This window comes from Delphinapterus leucas, chromosome 6 (genome assembly GCF_059928025.1).
Source record: "Delphinapterus leucas isolate spDelLeu-1000000601 "Yukka" chromosome 6, BTC_Dleu_Yukka2, whole genome shotgun sequence".
Classification (NCBI taxonomy): domain Eukaryota; kingdom Metazoa; phylum Chordata; class Mammalia; order Artiodactyla; family Monodontidae; genus Delphinapterus; species Delphinapterus leucas.
The window spans coordinates 92,879,395-92,897,015 of NC_143134.1; positions in this window are offsets into that span (position 1 = coordinate 92,879,395).

Sequence of the window (17,621 nt, forward strand, 5' to 3'; positions counted from 1 at the left end):
TAAGTTGTTCTGAAAAGTAGAAAATTTAATTTATCTGACATATTTTTAAAGCCCCAAATAATGAAGTGTTTTAATGAGCCTAAGAAATTATCAAAAGACTGACTCTATGCTCCCACACATTTGAGAAAGAATTGCATAGAAACATGCACTTCCTTCTGGGAAAGGCTGAATGGAAGAAATGATCCTTGATTCATTAATGACATCAGTACCAGCACCTAGAACAATGACAAGCACACAGTAGATGCTCATTGAATATTATTCTTATGGTTGAATGTTATGTTGAATGTTGTTGAATGAACTACCAGTTCTGTACTGTGAGGACATAACAATTCTCATTTTATGGTGATATTGTACAGTGTCCTTTTTATACACTTTTAAAAATTTATTCCTTAAAACAACATGAAAAATAGGTACAGGTCCACAACACATTATCCATAATTTTTTAAAAACTCTAAATACCAAAAGTTTGGGAAAACTCATATGACGACAAAGCCTGATTTTATCTAAAATGAGCCTACTCATAGTCTTTATGCTATTTACTTAAATATCGATATATTTTGCTGCATAAATATTAATATGATTGCTTTTGGAGGCTTGAGCAGGTCCTGCTGGGTTTGTGTTAATCTATGTAACATATACAACATATTACCTTCCTAAAAATTCTGAAAAATTCAGGATTCTAAGATACATCTTGCCCCAAGAATTTTGGTTGGAAAGATCATGGACTCACATTGTCATCCCAATTTTATTAGCTCAGGAAAGCTAAGCAATTTAGCCAATATCACAGTGCTAGTAAGTATATACTTAAACCAAAATTCTCTGCTTACACATCTTTTGGGTTTTATTTTCCCCACTACACTAAAACTTCAATTAATCTGAAACTGAGTATTAAGATAATTGTTTATCTTATTAACATAAAAGAAGTAAAAGGATCAGAGGCAGCACACACTTGGTCAGTGAAGCAGAAACTGGGGAAGAACAAACGGCATAGGGTCTGGAGCTAGGTGAGGGTTGTCTCATATGGTGAGACCTCTGCTCCTTGAAGGGGATTGAGTTCTGAAACTCAATCTCATTCTCCACTGCCATTTCAAATGCATGTGAAATAGGAGCTGACCAAGGGTTGTCCTGTAGATGTCTTTGAATAAGTCAGATGTGACCCAACACAATATTATAATACAACATGCATTTTTTTCTAATCATGGGTCTTTTATTTGAAGGTAAATGATACCCAGATCCCACTCTTGGGGAGAGAGAATAATAAGACTAAATTATAACGTTGGTACTTTTATCAGTAAGGATAGTCTAGGTTATGCTGCAGTAACAAAAATTCTCTGTGGCTTAAAATAACAAAGGTTTGTTTCTTGCTCATATTACATGCCCATCAGGAGAAATCTGGAGGAGCTCTATTCAAGGTTATCACTCTGGGACCCAGGATGACAATGCAGCCACTCTCTCAAACATTGCCAGTTGCCTGACAGAAGGAAAGAGAAGGTAACAGAGCATGCACTGGCTCTTTAAGCTTCTACCCAAGCTCGTCCCTTGTTGTCACTTCCACTCACACCGTCCACAGGTCAAAGTAAGTCATTTAGTCACACCTAACATCAAATGGGCAGCAAGAACAAAATTCATAACTTCTGAGATTTTGAATAAATTTCCCTGTTCAATAAATATTTTCTTGAGTGCCTGCTAGTGCTAAGCTCTGTTCTATATACTGGAGATTAAAAAAAAAACTGTGCTGAATGCTATGAAGAAAAGTAAACGAGCATAAAGAGTGGTGAGCAATTAGGTTGGGGAGGAGGAGGTGAAAAGTAAGTCCAGGGAAGGAGTCTCTGAGGGAGAGGGCTGGAATGATTATGGGAGAGAGCAGGGTAAGTGAGATTCTGCTTTTGAGTCCAAAACAAGACACAGGGAACTCAAATCCCAGGAAAATCCACAAGGATTCCTAAAATAGAGACAGAGAGTGAGACATCAACAGTTTGAATCTGTGGGGCTGAAATAGTTGGGCTCTTTCTCTTCAAGCCTGGTAATACACTGCCCCACTTCCTTCTTTTTCTGACTGAAACAACTCATGCAACAAACACTTCCTTTTTTTCCCATGGTCAAGCAACATGCAAAAGTGTTTTACTGCAGGAGAGAAGAGCAATCAGCAAGTGTTCTATAAACAAATAAAATTATCCACCATTTACTGAGCAAAATTTATGCTCCAGGAAGTGTCCTAGGTATTTTAGATACCTTATTTCATTGAATAGGGTGTTGTAGAAAAGGATAAGATGTATAGGATTAGTATTACCATTTCACGAATGAAAAGGCTGTCAAGAGTGGTAACTGAGGGCTTCCCTGGTGGCACAGTGGTTGAGAGTCCGCCTGCCGAGGCAGGGGACACGGGTTCGTGCCTTGGTCCGGAAAGATCCCACATGCCGCGGAGCGGCTGGGCCCATGAGCCATGGCTGCTGAGCCTGCGCGTCCGGAGCCTGTGCTCCGCAATGGGAGAGGCCACAACAGTGAGAGGCCTGCATGCCGCAAAAAAAAAAAAAAAAAAAGAGTGGTAACTGACTTTCTGGAAAGGAGTAGAGATTTTTTGTGGGAAAGATGGAGTCTGACTCCCAAGCCTGCGCTCTAAATTACCATGAAACATAGTAAACTTTAGACTTTTTGGAAGGAAAACTTGTGGAAATCCATATCCACGTGAATTCTTACTTGATAATTTAAAGATGGAATTGCCCGTGTAATAGGAAACGGGAACATTACTTAGGCCTCTTTGCTAAGACATCTGCAAATGATAATCAGGTCTTCCTACAGGTAAGAGTGAACCCATGGCTACTTCCTCACACCTTCAAATACTCATCCAAAGATCACCTTCTCAGTGAAGTTTTCCATACTATCCTATTTAAAATTGCAATGACTCCTCCTCGGCACTTCCTACCTTCCTCTCCTCTGGCTTTGTGACCTTTCTCCTCTGGCATTTATGACCTTCTTATAAACCATATGATTTATTTGTTCACTGCTTGTCACCCACCACTAGAAAGTAAGCCCCATAGTAAAGGAAATTCTTTTCTGCTTTGTTAATTACTTTTATTTCCCCCAGAGCATAGAAAAGTGCCTTACACTCAATTAGTAATTATGAATGATCAAAATAAATGAATGAATGGAAGGATTCAGAGAATGGTCTCTTACTCAAGCAAGAGTCCTTTTTTTAAATTGAAGTAGAATTGACATATAATATTATATTAGTTTCAGGTATACAGTATAAGGACTCAATATTTGTATACACTGCAAAATGATCACCACAATAAGTCTAGTTACCCATCCACCACCATATAGAGTTACAAAAACTTTTGCTTGTGATGAGAACTTTTAAGATATACTCTCTTGGCAACTTTCAAATACGCAATACCATATTGTTGACTATATTCACCATGCTGTATATTACATTCCCATGACTTATTTATTCTATAACTGGAAGTTTGTACCTCTTGACTCCCTTCATTTTACCCACCAGAGCAAGAGTTCTCAATCTGGGATACATGAACAGGCTCAGGGGTGTCTGTTAATGCCTTAAAATTGCATGCAATTGTGTGGGGAGAAAAATGTATTTATGTGTATAGTCCGCATCCCAAAGAAGGCAACAACTCAAAGGTTAAAAAACACTTTGTGTTATATATCCATCCATACAATGGGATATTATTCAGCCATAAAAAGAAATGAAGTACTGCTACATGCTACAACATGGATGAAGCTTGGAAACATTACGCTAAGTGAAAGAAGCCAGACACAAAAGGCAACATATTGTATGATTCCATTTGTATGAAATATCCAGAATAGGCAAACCTAAAAAGACAGAAAAGAGGTTAGTGGTTGTCAGGGGCTGGAGGGGGAGGGGGAAGCATAATGCGAGGAGGCTGTTTAATGGATATGGGGTTTCTCTTGGAGTGATGAAAATGTTCTGGAACTAGTGTTGATGGTTTTACAACATTATGAATATATGAAATGCCCCTGAACTGTACACTTTAAAATAGTTGAAATAGTAAATTTATGTTATACGTACCTTACCACAATTTTTTAAAAAAAGAACCACTTGTGAATGAGGGAAAGAAAAAGATGAGGCAAATCATCTCATATATCTAACAAGATGGATGGTGGAATCTAAGTCTGAAAAGCTGTCAGTTGCAATAAAACATTCTAATAATATATGGAATTGGAAGATTTATAATACTAGGAATAACAACTTATATTTGTATCAGGTTTTGCAGTTTTGAACAAATTTCCCAGTGTATTATTTAAATTCATAGGGAAGAAAAACACTTGTGAGGTTGGCAGGGTAGATACAATTCCATGATTATCTCCATTTTATAAATGAGAATAATGAGGTTCAGAGAGGTTAAGTAATTTTCCCAAAGTCACATAGCTAGCAAAGGGTAAAATGAGGATCTAAACCCAGCTCTGTTTATGCTTTTGGCAATTTGGCTCTCCCAACTCTTTTCAACCTTTCAACATCTTTCCAGAAATCACCAGTGTTCCTGTGGTAAGGTTCCCCAGGTGAGGTCAAAAGCTAAGTTTCTTCTCTGACATCTGGAATTGTATCATCTCAGTGTGGTCACACTGGGTACTTCATTGTGACCAGAAGTTCTGTCTAGAAATGGTATACAAGGGACTTTCCTGGTGATGCAGTGGTTAAGAATCCACCTGCCAATTCAGCAGACATGGGTTCGAGTCTTGGTCTGGGAAGATCTCACATGCCGTGGAGCAACTATGCCCATGTGCCACAACTACTGAGCCTGCGCTCTAGAGCCTGCAAGCCACATCTACTGAAGCCCGCATGCCACAACTACTGAAGCCCGCGAGCCTAGAGCCCGTGCTCCACAACAAGAGAAGCCACCGCAATGAGAAGCCCGCGCACCGCAACGAAGAGTAGCCCTCGCTCACCGCAACTAGAGAAAAGCCCACACACAGCAATGAAGACCCAACACAGACAAAAATAAGTGAATAAATTAATTTAAAAAAAAGAAATAGTATACAATCTATGATATGTGAAAGCACTAGGAAAACCAGATTGTTACTTATGTAAATTTTTGAGAGTGAGAATGTTTTAAAATGTGGGGTCAATGGCAAGAAAAAGAGGTAATCAAGGCTAATGAACGAAACCAAACTTCCTCATCTTACCATGAGGAAACCTTGGCACTACAAGGCTAGTAGCTTGTCTAAAATGACACAGAGAGCCAGTGTCCAAGGAAAGCGTGGAATGCTATGCAAACACACAAGGGTTCCTAGGGAACCAGCCTTCCGAAAGAGTACCTGGGAAGATATCATTTAGTTTGTGTATTTAGCAGTCCAAGAATAAGTTGACATTTATTATAAACACAGAAAGGGGAAGAATTGGAGATTCGGTGATAATAAATGACCTAAATTTAAATAAATGCTTAAATTTAGCCTCAAATGAATCTGTTTTCCACCTCTGTCATCTCCACTGGGCACAATGACATGGTGGCTTTTCTATCTTACCCAGGAGTGGTCAACCAGTCACGTTTTGTAAGCACAGTTACTGGCTGGATGAATAAGGTAGGCCCATAGTGTCACTTTCATCCATGGAGACACAGATGGTCAGAGCTGAAGGGGCCGTAGAGATCTTCCAGTCTGGGGTTTCCCAGCCACAGTGAGCTGGCCTCCCTGAGCCAGTGTCCAACTGCACCTTCCTTCTCAGAGACAGAGCTTATGTTTGGCTCCCCGCCCCCTCCTCACCTTCTGCTCCCTCATCTGAGAGGGGTTACAATAACTGGAGCATCAGCCATCTTAGGGAAGACATGGAGGAGAAAACTTGAAAGAGAAGAAGGAACCTGCTAGAGCAAAGTAAATTTAGCAAAGCTTCTCAGTGTATGCTCTGAGCTGGAAGGAAGATGTTCAAAACCATGTAAACTAAACCTTTACTCCTTCCATGAAGAAATTCAGGCCCAGGGAATGGATGTGACTTGTCCAAAGTCACAAAGTTGAGAAGTAGCAGAGTCAAGACTAGACTCAGATCCTCCAAATCCCAGTCCAGTGCCTTTTCATGATATGTCATCTCAGTCTCTGTCATTCTTTTTAGGTAAAATAATCATGAGCAATAACACACCAGTGCCACATTGGCATTGACTGTACTATGTATTGTTTGCACATTTCACAGGGTATATTTTGACTCATGACACGAGTGAGGTCATGGGTTTCTGTGTTATGCACCTATATCTCTTTGTAACTAGTACGACGTGCCTGTCTCATAGAATGTATGCATGATTTGTTTGACGGAATGGATGCTTTGGATGGGACAGGTGAGACAGGTGGGCTTCTAACATGGTTATTAAGTTCTCTCATGACACACCACCCTTTTCTCAGGTGAAAGCCGTCTCTTCTTCTTCCTTCTCCCCCATTTTTTTCTACCTGTTGAAATGTTTTTCAAGCACCAATCAAAAGCCACCTCTTGTCCTCTTTAGCAGAAAGGGAACTGCCAAAACTCTGGCATCAAGCAGCCTTGGATCTAGATGCTACCCTAACTGACGCTAACTGTATGGTGTGGACGAGTTGCTTAACCTCACTGAGATTTAACTCAGCCAGTTGTAAAAGAGTTAATAATATTGACTTCATTGGATTTTTCTGTGGAGGAAATAATATAATATATGTAAAATTCCTAGCACAACATGTGCTGCACGATAGCTGCCTAACAAATGTTAACTCCCTTTTCCTGGGAGACCCCTCCCCTCTCAGTGTCCGTGGCTTCTGTTTACCCTTCACTAGTTTATTATGCATTATTTTACAAAGTACACATGACTTTAGAATACTTCTGTTTTCCTACTAGATCACAAACTTTCTTAAGGGCATTACTGTATCAGAGAAATCTTCCCATTTGCCCCATCACGACTTCCCACAGCATCCAGAATGATGCTTAGCACGAATGTGGCACACAGAATTTATTTTTGTAGAATTGAATTGAAGTGTATGTGTGTGGGGGTGATGGAGGGAGCACATAATGTAACAGGCCCTTCGGATAATTTGTCTGAAAAGTAACCACTCCTATGCTGGTGTCATGTGTTTCTTAAGCTTATGTCTGTTTCTCCCCCAAGAGCAGGGGGCCAGGTGTTTGGCAATGACGCCTTTCCATTAAAAGTGAACCTCTGAAGAGCTGACACCCCCTCCATGAGTGACTGAGCTGCACTTCTGTGTTGGGTCGTCATGCCCCCACGAAGAGGAAGTGGTACTTCAGGAATGGCAGATGACAAGGTGACGTCACCCATCTCCGTCAGTGCTCATTTCGTTTCTTCAATTTCAACAAAGAGATTATAGGAAAGGTTGTTCCTTTATCACATGGGTGGCCTCTCTCTGTTGTTTATTAAGGAAAATAGGGAAGGTTCTCCCCACTGTGGCCTTCACTACAGAGCTTCCCATTTCAGCACTTACCTCTTGTCTCAACTTTCTAGAAGAGGCAAAAGCCAGTAACTGAAACTTAAATGGTAAATTCACGGATCACATCTATCTAATGTCATAATATAAAAGAATTTAAAAAACAAACAAAAAAACTTTTAATTAGAGTATTGATACCTATGCTATTCCTAACATAATTAAAATTAACAAATGTCTATAAATTATTATGACCAGACAGGATTTATTGACTTCTTGTTAGGATCAGGTCACTGTGCTGTATGTTCAATTACTTTGCCCAGTCCTCAACCAGCCCTATATGGAGGGTAGTATCAGCAGAGAGGCGAGTAACTTGTCGAGGATCCTACATACAGCTAGCAAGAAGCAGAGCTGAGATTTGGACCTACACTTGTCTGACTCAAGAGGCTGCATTTGTAATCATTACCTATACTGCCTCATCCTTCTGCGCCTGGTATTGAGTCACGAGTTAGTAATATGGAAATTAATGATACACAGCCTCCTCTACATATATATTCTTTACATAGAGAGAATATATATATGCATGCCTTCTTTTATTGCACTTTGTTTTATTGAGTTTTGCAGATACTGCGTTTTTTATAAATTGAAGTTTTGTGGCAACCCTGCGGGGAACAAGTCTATCAGCACCATCTTCCCAAGAGCATTTTCTTACTTTGTGTCTGTGCCACATTTGGTAATTCTCACAACATTATTATTATATTCGTTATGGTGATCTGTGATAAGTGATCTTTGATGTTACTATTTTAATTGTTTTTCTGTTTTGTATTTTTAACTAAGATATGTATATTGTTTTTTAAGACATAATGCTATTGCATTCTTAATAGACTACAGTTTAGTGGAAACACAACTTTGATCTGCACTGTGAAACCATAAAAATCTTGTGATTCACTTTACTGCAATAATCACTGTACTATGGTGGTCTAGAACCAAACCCGCAATATCTCTGAGGTATGCCTGTATATAAAATTATATAATTATAATACAGAGTGATTGGTGCTATATTAGCACCATTTAAAAAGGGCTGTAGCAGACCCCAAGAAGTGGAACTAAATTCTAAGTTGAGGTCTGGACAAGAGAGAGAACTGAACATCTTCCAGAGGTTGTTCTAGGTGTTTTCACATAGACGATCTCATATCATTTTATTTAATTATAAAATACTCCTGTGGGATACATGGGTAATGCTATCCCCATTTTACAGATGTGGAAACCAGGTCACACAAGATAATAGCAAACACCTATCTAGTACTTACCATGTGTTGGATGCTATTCTAAAACCTACACATTCATTAGTTCACTTACTCTTCAAAACAATTCAACTGTACAGGTGCAAAGCCCATTTCAGAGAAAAGGAACCTGAGTTCTAGAGTGTTTAAGTCATTTGCCTAAGGTCTTACCACCACTAAGCGGTGAAGCAGGGTGGAGGGGCTCTTGAGTTCATCATGTTACTGCTCTGTAGGGGTTAAGTAATGTGGCCAAAATTACCACCCAGAAAGGGGCAGAGCAGGAGTTCGTCTATGTCTGCCTTTCCGTAATAAAAAAAACGCCCTTTTAAAAAATTATTTAAAATTTTTTATATTAGAAAAATAGAGTGGAAATATAAATTGGAGTAAAATGCCCTGAACGTAAAGAGTTAGAACTCTGTTCCATGGCAAGGGAAACCCTCAAAGGATTTTGAGCAGAAAATTTAAAAAACAATATGATTCAATCTGCATTGAGTAGGAAAAAACTCACTATAATGTAAAGAATGAATGACAAGTGGGTGAGGCAGGAAGTAACCAACCCAATGAAGAGGATGCTGCAAAAGTCCCAGTGATGAAGGTCTGAGAGAGGACAAGGTCATGGTTAACAGAGAATGGTGGTGATGATGGTGGGGGCGGGGGATTCAAGAGAGTTCTCAGAGACTGCACTGGCAGGACTTATCCAGTGTGGAGGGAAAGGGACAAGTCAAAGAGGAACCTGAAGTTTGTAGTTTGAATGACTAAGAGACTGGTGGTGCTCTTAAATGCCCGGGGTAACACGGAGGGATAAGAAAGTTTTAGACATGTCAAGTTTCTGGTACATGTAAACCCCTCTGTGAAGCTAAACAGGAGAGAGTCATTTCAGGAGGTAAGAATTATTTAGTTTCCTGGTCTCTGGCAGTGACCTTCCTAAGTAGCCTTCAGGACTGAGTAAACCAATCTGCTCTTTGTAAACTGTTCTAGCCAATAGAACAGTTCTATTCTATTGCAGCCTCTTTTCTGCAGCAATACATATGAGGGATGCCATTCACAGACACAGCAACCCTTTAACCACACCCACGATGTCTTAGAATCCTCAACTTAAGGGAGACAGGTGGTATATATTGTGTACAATTCTCAGAGGACCAGCTATCATTCCAAATCACAAGGTTTTTTCCTTAAGAATTTCTGGTGACTTAGGAAAATTTTTAGGATGTAATCAGGTTAAGTGGAAAAAAACAAAACAAAAATACATATAGTATATTCAAAAAATATAATATATGTATATAACACACATAGAAAAAACACAGGAAGGAAATGCACCAAAATGTTAACAGAGGTCCTTCATTAAGGAAATCTTTATTGAGCACCTGTCATATGCCAGGCACTGTGCTATTCATTAGGTATGGTAAGAAAAATGGACCTATTTGATGCCCTCATACAGCTCACAGGTTAGGGAACTAATCTAAGCTAAGAACTTAAAGATACTTATGAAGGAAGTGTACAGATCCTGAGAACAAAATCCTTCCAGTCTTTTATAGTTGACTGAGTCCTTGCTCTCAACAATCATGTTACTGTCCTGCAGGAGTAAAGTAAAATGTTCAAAATTACCAGCTAGAAAGGGGCAGAGCCAGGGCTTGAACCATATCTGTTCCACACCCTCACTGACACCAATTCTTTTAGTGGCTAAACATTATCAAGTGTTTCTAAAACATTTCCAATAGAAACAACTCTCTTTTGCTCTCATGTTTCATTTGTTTACATAATATACGATTAAATTCTATAATTACAATAAAAAGTATAAATGGCATTTCCATATTTGTGAATAAATGCAAGTGATTCTTGGTGGGCATGGGCCCATCTGGATGGGGCACAAGTGCCTGAACACACTAGAGAAGAACCCCCAAGAGAAGGCAGACAGCAGAAGCAAGAAGAACTACAATCCTGCAGCCTGTGGAACAAAAACCACATTCACAGAAAGATAGACAAGATGAAAAGGCAGAGGGCTATGTACCAGATGAAGGAACAAGATAAAACCCCAGAAAAACAACTAAATGAAGTGGAGATAGGCAACCTTCCAGAAAAAGAATTCAGAATAATGATAGTGAAGATGATCCAGGACCTCAGAAAAAGAATGGAGACAAAGATCAAGAAGATGCAATAAATGTTTAACAAAAACCTAGAAGAATAAACAAAAAGAGATGAACAATACAATAACTGAAATGAAAAATACACTACAAGGAATCAATAGCAGAGCAACTGAGGCAGAAGAACGGATAAGTGACCTGGAAGACAGAATGGTGGAATTCACTGCTGCGGAACAGAATAAAGAAAAAAGAATGAAAAGAAATGAAGACAGCCTAAGAGACCTCTGGGACAACATGAAACGCAACAACATTCGCATTATAGGGGTCCCAGAAGGAGAAGAGAGAGAGAAAGTACCAGAGAAAATATTTGAAGAGATTATAGTTGAAAACTTCCCTAACATGGGAAAGGAAAGAGCCACCCAAGTCCAGGAAGTGCAGAGAGTCCCATGCAAGATAAACACAAGGAGAAACATGCCAGGACACATAGTAATCAAATTGGCAAAAATTAAAGACAAAGAAAAATTATTGAAAGCAGCAAGGGAAAAACGACAAATAACATACAAGGGAACTCCCATAAGGTTAACAGCTGATTTCTCAGCACAAACTCTACAAGCCAGAATGGAGTGTCATGAGATACTTAAAGTGATGAAAGGGAAGAAGTTACAGTCAAGATTACTCTAGCTGGCAAGGATCTCATTCAGATTCGATGGAGAAATCAACAGCTTTACAGACAAGCAAAAGCTAAGAGAATTCAGCACCACCAAATCAGCTCTACAACAAATGCTGCAGGAAGTTCTCTAAGTAGGAAACACCAGAGAAGAAAAGGACCTACAATAAAAACCCCAAAACAATTAAGAAAATGGTCATAGGAACATGCATATTGATAATTACCTTAAACGTGAATGGATTAAATGCTCCAACCAAAAGACACAGGCTTGATGAATGGATACAAAAACAAGACTCATATATATGCTGTCTACAAGAGACCCACTGCAGACCTAGGGACACATACAGACTGAAAGTGAAGGGATGGAAAAAGATATTCCATGCAAATGGAAATCAAAAGAAGGCTGGAGTAGCAATACTCATATCTGATAAGATAGACTTTAAAATAAAGAATGTTACAAGAGACAAAGAAGGACACTACATAATGATCAAGGGATCAATCCAAGAAGAAGATATAACAATTATAAATATATATGCACCCAACATAGGAGCACCTCAATATATAAGGCAACTGCTAACAGCTATAAAAGAGGAAATCGACAGTAATGCAATAATAGTGGGGGACTTTAACACCTCACTTACACCAATGGACAGATCATCCAAACAGAAAATTAATAAGGAAAAACAATGTTTAAATGACACAATAGACCAGGTAGATTTAAGTGATATTTATAGGACATTCCATCCCCAAACAGCAGATTACACTTTCTTCTCAAGTGCGCACAGAACGTTCTCCAGAATAGATCACATCTTGGGTCACAAATCAAGCCATGGTAAATTTAAGAAAACTGAAATCATATCAAGCATCTTTTCTGAACACAACGCTATGAGATTAGAAATCAATTAGAGAAAAAAACGTAAAAAACACAAACACATGGAGGCTAAACAATACGTTACTAAATAACCAAGAGATCACTGAAGAAATTAAAGAGAAAATCAAAAAATACCTGGAGACAAATTACAATGAAAACACGACGATCCAAAACCTATGGGATGCAGCAAAAGCAGTTCTAAGAGGGAAGTTTATAGTAATACAATCCTACCTCAAGAAACAAGCAAAATCTCAAATAAACAATCAAACCTTACACCTAAAGGTACTAGAGAAAGAAGAACAAAGAAAACCCAAAGTTAGCAGAAGGAAAGAAATCATAAAGATCAGAGCAGAAATAAATGAAATAGAATCAAAGAAAACAATAGCAAAAATCAATAAAACTAAAAGGTGGTTCTTTGAGAAGATAAAAAAAATTGATAAACCATTAGCCAGACTCATCAAGTAAAAGAGGGAGAGGACTCAAATCAATAAAACTAGAAATGAAAAAGGAGAATTTACAACAGACACTGCAGAAATACAAAGCATCTTAAGAGACTACTACAAGCAACTCTATGTCAGTAAAATGGACAACCTGGAAGAAATGGACAAATTCTTAGAAAGGTATAAACTTCCAAGACTGAGCCAGAAAGAAACAGAAAATATGAACAGACCAGTCACAAGTAATGAAATTGAAACTATGATTAAAAATCTTCCAACAAACAAAAGCCCAGGACCAGATGGCTTCACAGGTGAATTCTATCAAACATTTAGAGAAGAGCTAACACCCATCCTTCTCAAACTCTTCCAAAAAATTGCAGAGGAAGGAACACTCCCAAACACATTATATGAGGCCACCATCACCCTGATACCAAAACCAGACAAAGATACTACAAAAAAAGAAAATTACAGACCAATATATCTGATGAACATAGATGCAAAAATGCTCAACAAAATACTAGCAAACAGAATCCAACAACACATTAAAAGGACCATACACCACGATCAAGTGGGATTTATCCCAGGGATGCAAGGATTCTTCAATATATGCAAATCAGTCAATGTGATACACCATATTAACTAATTGAAGAATAAAAACCATATGATCATCTCAACAGATGCAGAAAAAGCTTTTGACATAATTCAACACCCATTTAAGATAAAAACTCTCCAGAAAGTGGGCATAGAGGGGACCTACCTGAACATAATAAAGGCCATATATGACAAACCCACAGCAAACATCATTCTCAACGGTGAAAAACTGAAAGCATTTCCTCTAAGATCAGGAACAAGACAAGGATGTCCACTTACACCACTATTATTCAACATAGTTTTGGAAGTCCTAGCCATGGCAATCAGAGAAGAAAAAGAAATAAAAGGAATTCAAATTGGAAAAGCAGAACTAAAACTGTCACTGTTTGCAGATGACATGATACTATACATAGAGAATCCTAAAGATGCCACCAGAAAACTACTAGAGCTAATTGATGAATTTGGTAAAGTAGCAGGAAACAAAATTAATGCACAGAAATCTCTTGCATTCCTATATACTAATGATGAAAAATCTGAAAGAGAAATTAAGGAAACACTCCCATTTACCATTGCAACAAAAAGAATAAAATACCTAGGAATAAACTTACCTAGGGAGACAAAGACCTGTATGCAGAAAACTGTAAGACACTGATGAAAGTAATTAAAGATGATACCAACAGATGGAGAGATATACCATGTTCTTGGATTGGAAGAATCAATATTGTGAAAATGACTATACTACCCAAAGCAGTCTACAGATTCAATGCAATCCCTATCAAATTACCAATAGCATGTTTTATGGAACTAGAACAAAAAATCTTAAAATTTGTATGGAGACACAAAAGATCCCAAATAGCCAAAGCAGTCTTGAGGGAAAAAAGTGGAGCTGGAGGAATCAGACTCCCTGACTATACTACAAAGCTACAGTAATCAAGACAATATGATACTGGCGCAAAAACAGAAATATAGATTTATGGAACAGGATAGAAAGCCCAGAGATAAACCCACACACCTATGATCAACTAATCTATGACAAAGGAGGCAAGGATATACAATGGAGAAAAGACAGCCTCTTCAATAAGTGGTGCTGGGAAAACTGGACAGCTACATGTAAAAGAATGAAATTAGAACACTCCCTAACACCAGACACAAAAATAAACTCAAAATGGAGAAAAGACCTAAATGTAAGACCGGACACTATCAAACTTTTAAAGGAAAACATAGGAAGAACACTCTTTGACATACATCACAGCAAGATCTTTTTTGATCCACCTCCTAGAGTAATGGAAATGAAAACAAAAATGAATAAATGGGACCTAATGAAACCGCAAAGCTTTTGCACAGCAAAGGAAACCATAAACAAGACGAAAAGACAACCCTCAGAATGGGAGAATATATTTGCAAATGAATCAACGGACAAAGGATTAATCTCCAAATTATATAAACAGCTCATGCAGCTCAATATTAAAAAAACAAACAACCCAATCCAAAAATGGGCAGAAGACCTAAATAGACATTTCTCCAAAGAAGACATACAGATGGCCAAGAAGCACATGAAAAGCTGCTCAACATCACTAATTATTAGAGAAATGCAAATGAAAACTACCATGAGGGATCACCTCACACCAGTTAGAATGGGCATCATCAGAAAATCTACAAACAACAAATGCTGGAGAGGGCGTGGAGAAAAGGGTACCCTCTTGCACTGTTGATGGGAATGTAAATTGATACAGCCACTATGGAGAACAGTATGGAGGTTCCTTAGAAAACTAAAAACAGAATTACCATATGATTCAGCAATCCCACTACTGGGCATATACCCAGAGGAAACCAAAATTCTAAAAGACACATGCACCCCAATGCTCACTGCAGCACTATTTACAATAGCCAGGTCATGGAAGCAACCTAAGTGTCCATTGACAGATGAATGGATAAAGAAGATGTGGTACATATATACAATGGAATATTACTCAGCCATAAAAAGGAACGAAATTCAGTCATTTGTTGAGACGTGGGTGGATCTAGAGACTGTCATACAGAGTGAAGTAAGTCAGAAAGAGAAAAACAAATATCGTATATTAACACATATATGTGGAACCTAGAAAAATGGTACAGATGAACTGGTTTGCAGGGTAGAAATTGAGACACAGATGTAGAGAACAAACTTATGGACACCAAAGGGGGAAAGCAGCGTGGAGGTGGTGGTGGTGGTGGTATGAACTGGGAAATTGGGATTGACGTGTATACACTGATATGTATAAAATGGATGACTAATAAATATCTGCTGTATAAAAAAATAAATAAAATAAAATTCAAAAAAAAAAAGAACCCCCCCCACCCCGGCTACCAGCATGCAGCATGCTGTGGGCCTTGGTTAGCATAGCCACCAAAGTAATCAAGAGAATACATGAATCCAAGAAGTCAATTAAGTGGAAACTGGTTAAAAGAACATATATTGTGTCATATATCTGGTCACACAGCTTGAGATTGCCATAATGTTAGGCAGTCAGTTAAATCATGTTGACTTCCCTGTCAGCTGAAATCTTATTTTCATTATTATTATATCTGCCACTAAGTCACAATTTTGTGTTGTGCTGCAGTGTGTTCCCTCCCAAATTTGCATGCTGAAGTACGAATCCCCAGTACCTCACGATGTGACTTTATTTGAAGTTAGAGCTTTTAAAGAAGAAATTAAGATAAAATTAGGTCATATGAGTGGACCCTAATCCAATATGACTGGAGTTTTTATAAGAAGGGGAGATTAGAACACAGACAACACACAGACTAAGGGACAACTGAGTGAGGCCAAGAAGGTGGTTGTCTGCTAGCCTAGGAGAGAGACCTCAGAAGAAAGCAACGCAGCTGGCACCTTGATCTTGAACTTCCCTGCCTCCAAAACTGTGAGAAAATAAGTTTCTGTTGTTTAAGCCATCCAGTCGGTGGTATTTTGTTATGGCAGCCCTGGCAAACCAATAGAATGCTTATCTCAACAACTGGCACATGGTGAGCGCTCAGGTATTGATTGAATGAATGAGTGAATGAGGATTGTATATGTCCCACATCCTGCATTTCTGTGATTGATTTTTTGAGGACCTTTAAAAAAGAAGTTTAATAAGCAAAGGTGTGCTTGAGTAATCTGCCAGCACTGAGATTTTAAGAAAAGAGAGTGGGCCTTCTCTTTCATCCATTTCTACCTCTGGATCCTAGGACTGGGGAAAGGAGCTCCTATAAATTCCAATTTAAGAACATGTCAAATGATCAGAGGCAAAATCGCAGCACTATTAGAACAGAGCCAGTCCTCAGTCCTCGATGGCTTCAGAGAAGACTTTAGCTCCCTCATGTTGGGCAATGATGTCTCTTGGGGCTTCACTGAGGCCCTTGTGCACACAGACAAAGCTGGGAAGTAAAAACGACCAAGAAAATTGGCAGGCAGCCAAGAAAATCTCCGAGGCCTTTGATACACAGTGTATGAGGTCATGGCAACAAGGCTGAACTTTCTCCCTCTCATCTCCCAAAGGACAAGAATTAAGAACTTAAGAACCTGACACACCACCTGGATGTGCTCTTAGCAATGTGACCTCAAAACTGAATGGTAAATTACCTGGATTGTTATCATTAGCACAGAATGGAGGGCCCACCTGAACTTCGAGGGTCCGTGGCCCAGCCTTCTCATTTTGAAAGGAAGGAAACTGAGGCTCTGAAAGGGGAAAGGTTTACCCCCACTCTTGTCATTGTCATTTCTTAAGCCTTTGCCATAGAAACCAAAGATGTAGCTGACTACTTTCGTCTTTCATATTGTTACTTTAATACTGTATACTGGGAGGATATAAAAGGATTTAACATTCTATGGGGTGCAGGAAAGTCCAAATGTTTAGAGATGTTTAAAAAAACAAATGACTTTATTGGGGGTTTCGTCAAGGCACAAGATACTGTCCTCATAATGGCATAGAATCAAAGCTTCCCCTTTGCCTCTTTTGTTTTGTCCATTTGGGGATGTGTCAGGGAGGGATGGGCTTAGAAAGTGGCAAGAGAAGAATAGGCTCCAGCTCATCTCAAAACTCCAGGAGCGTCTACCTTGACAGAAATAAATACCTTGCTTTCCATTTCTGCACATAAGATTCATGTGAAATGTGAGATCAGATTTAGACAAAAGTCATTCAAGCGATTAATTCAGCAACTGTTCAAGTTGCTGAGGATGTATACTGGAGATGCCATGACAAATAGAGCATACATCGTTCTTGCCTTTGTGGGGCTCATAATCAAATGGTCCTTGTTGCTCCTTCAATTGATTTTGAAAATAGAAATCTTCACCAACTGTAGTGGTGAGGT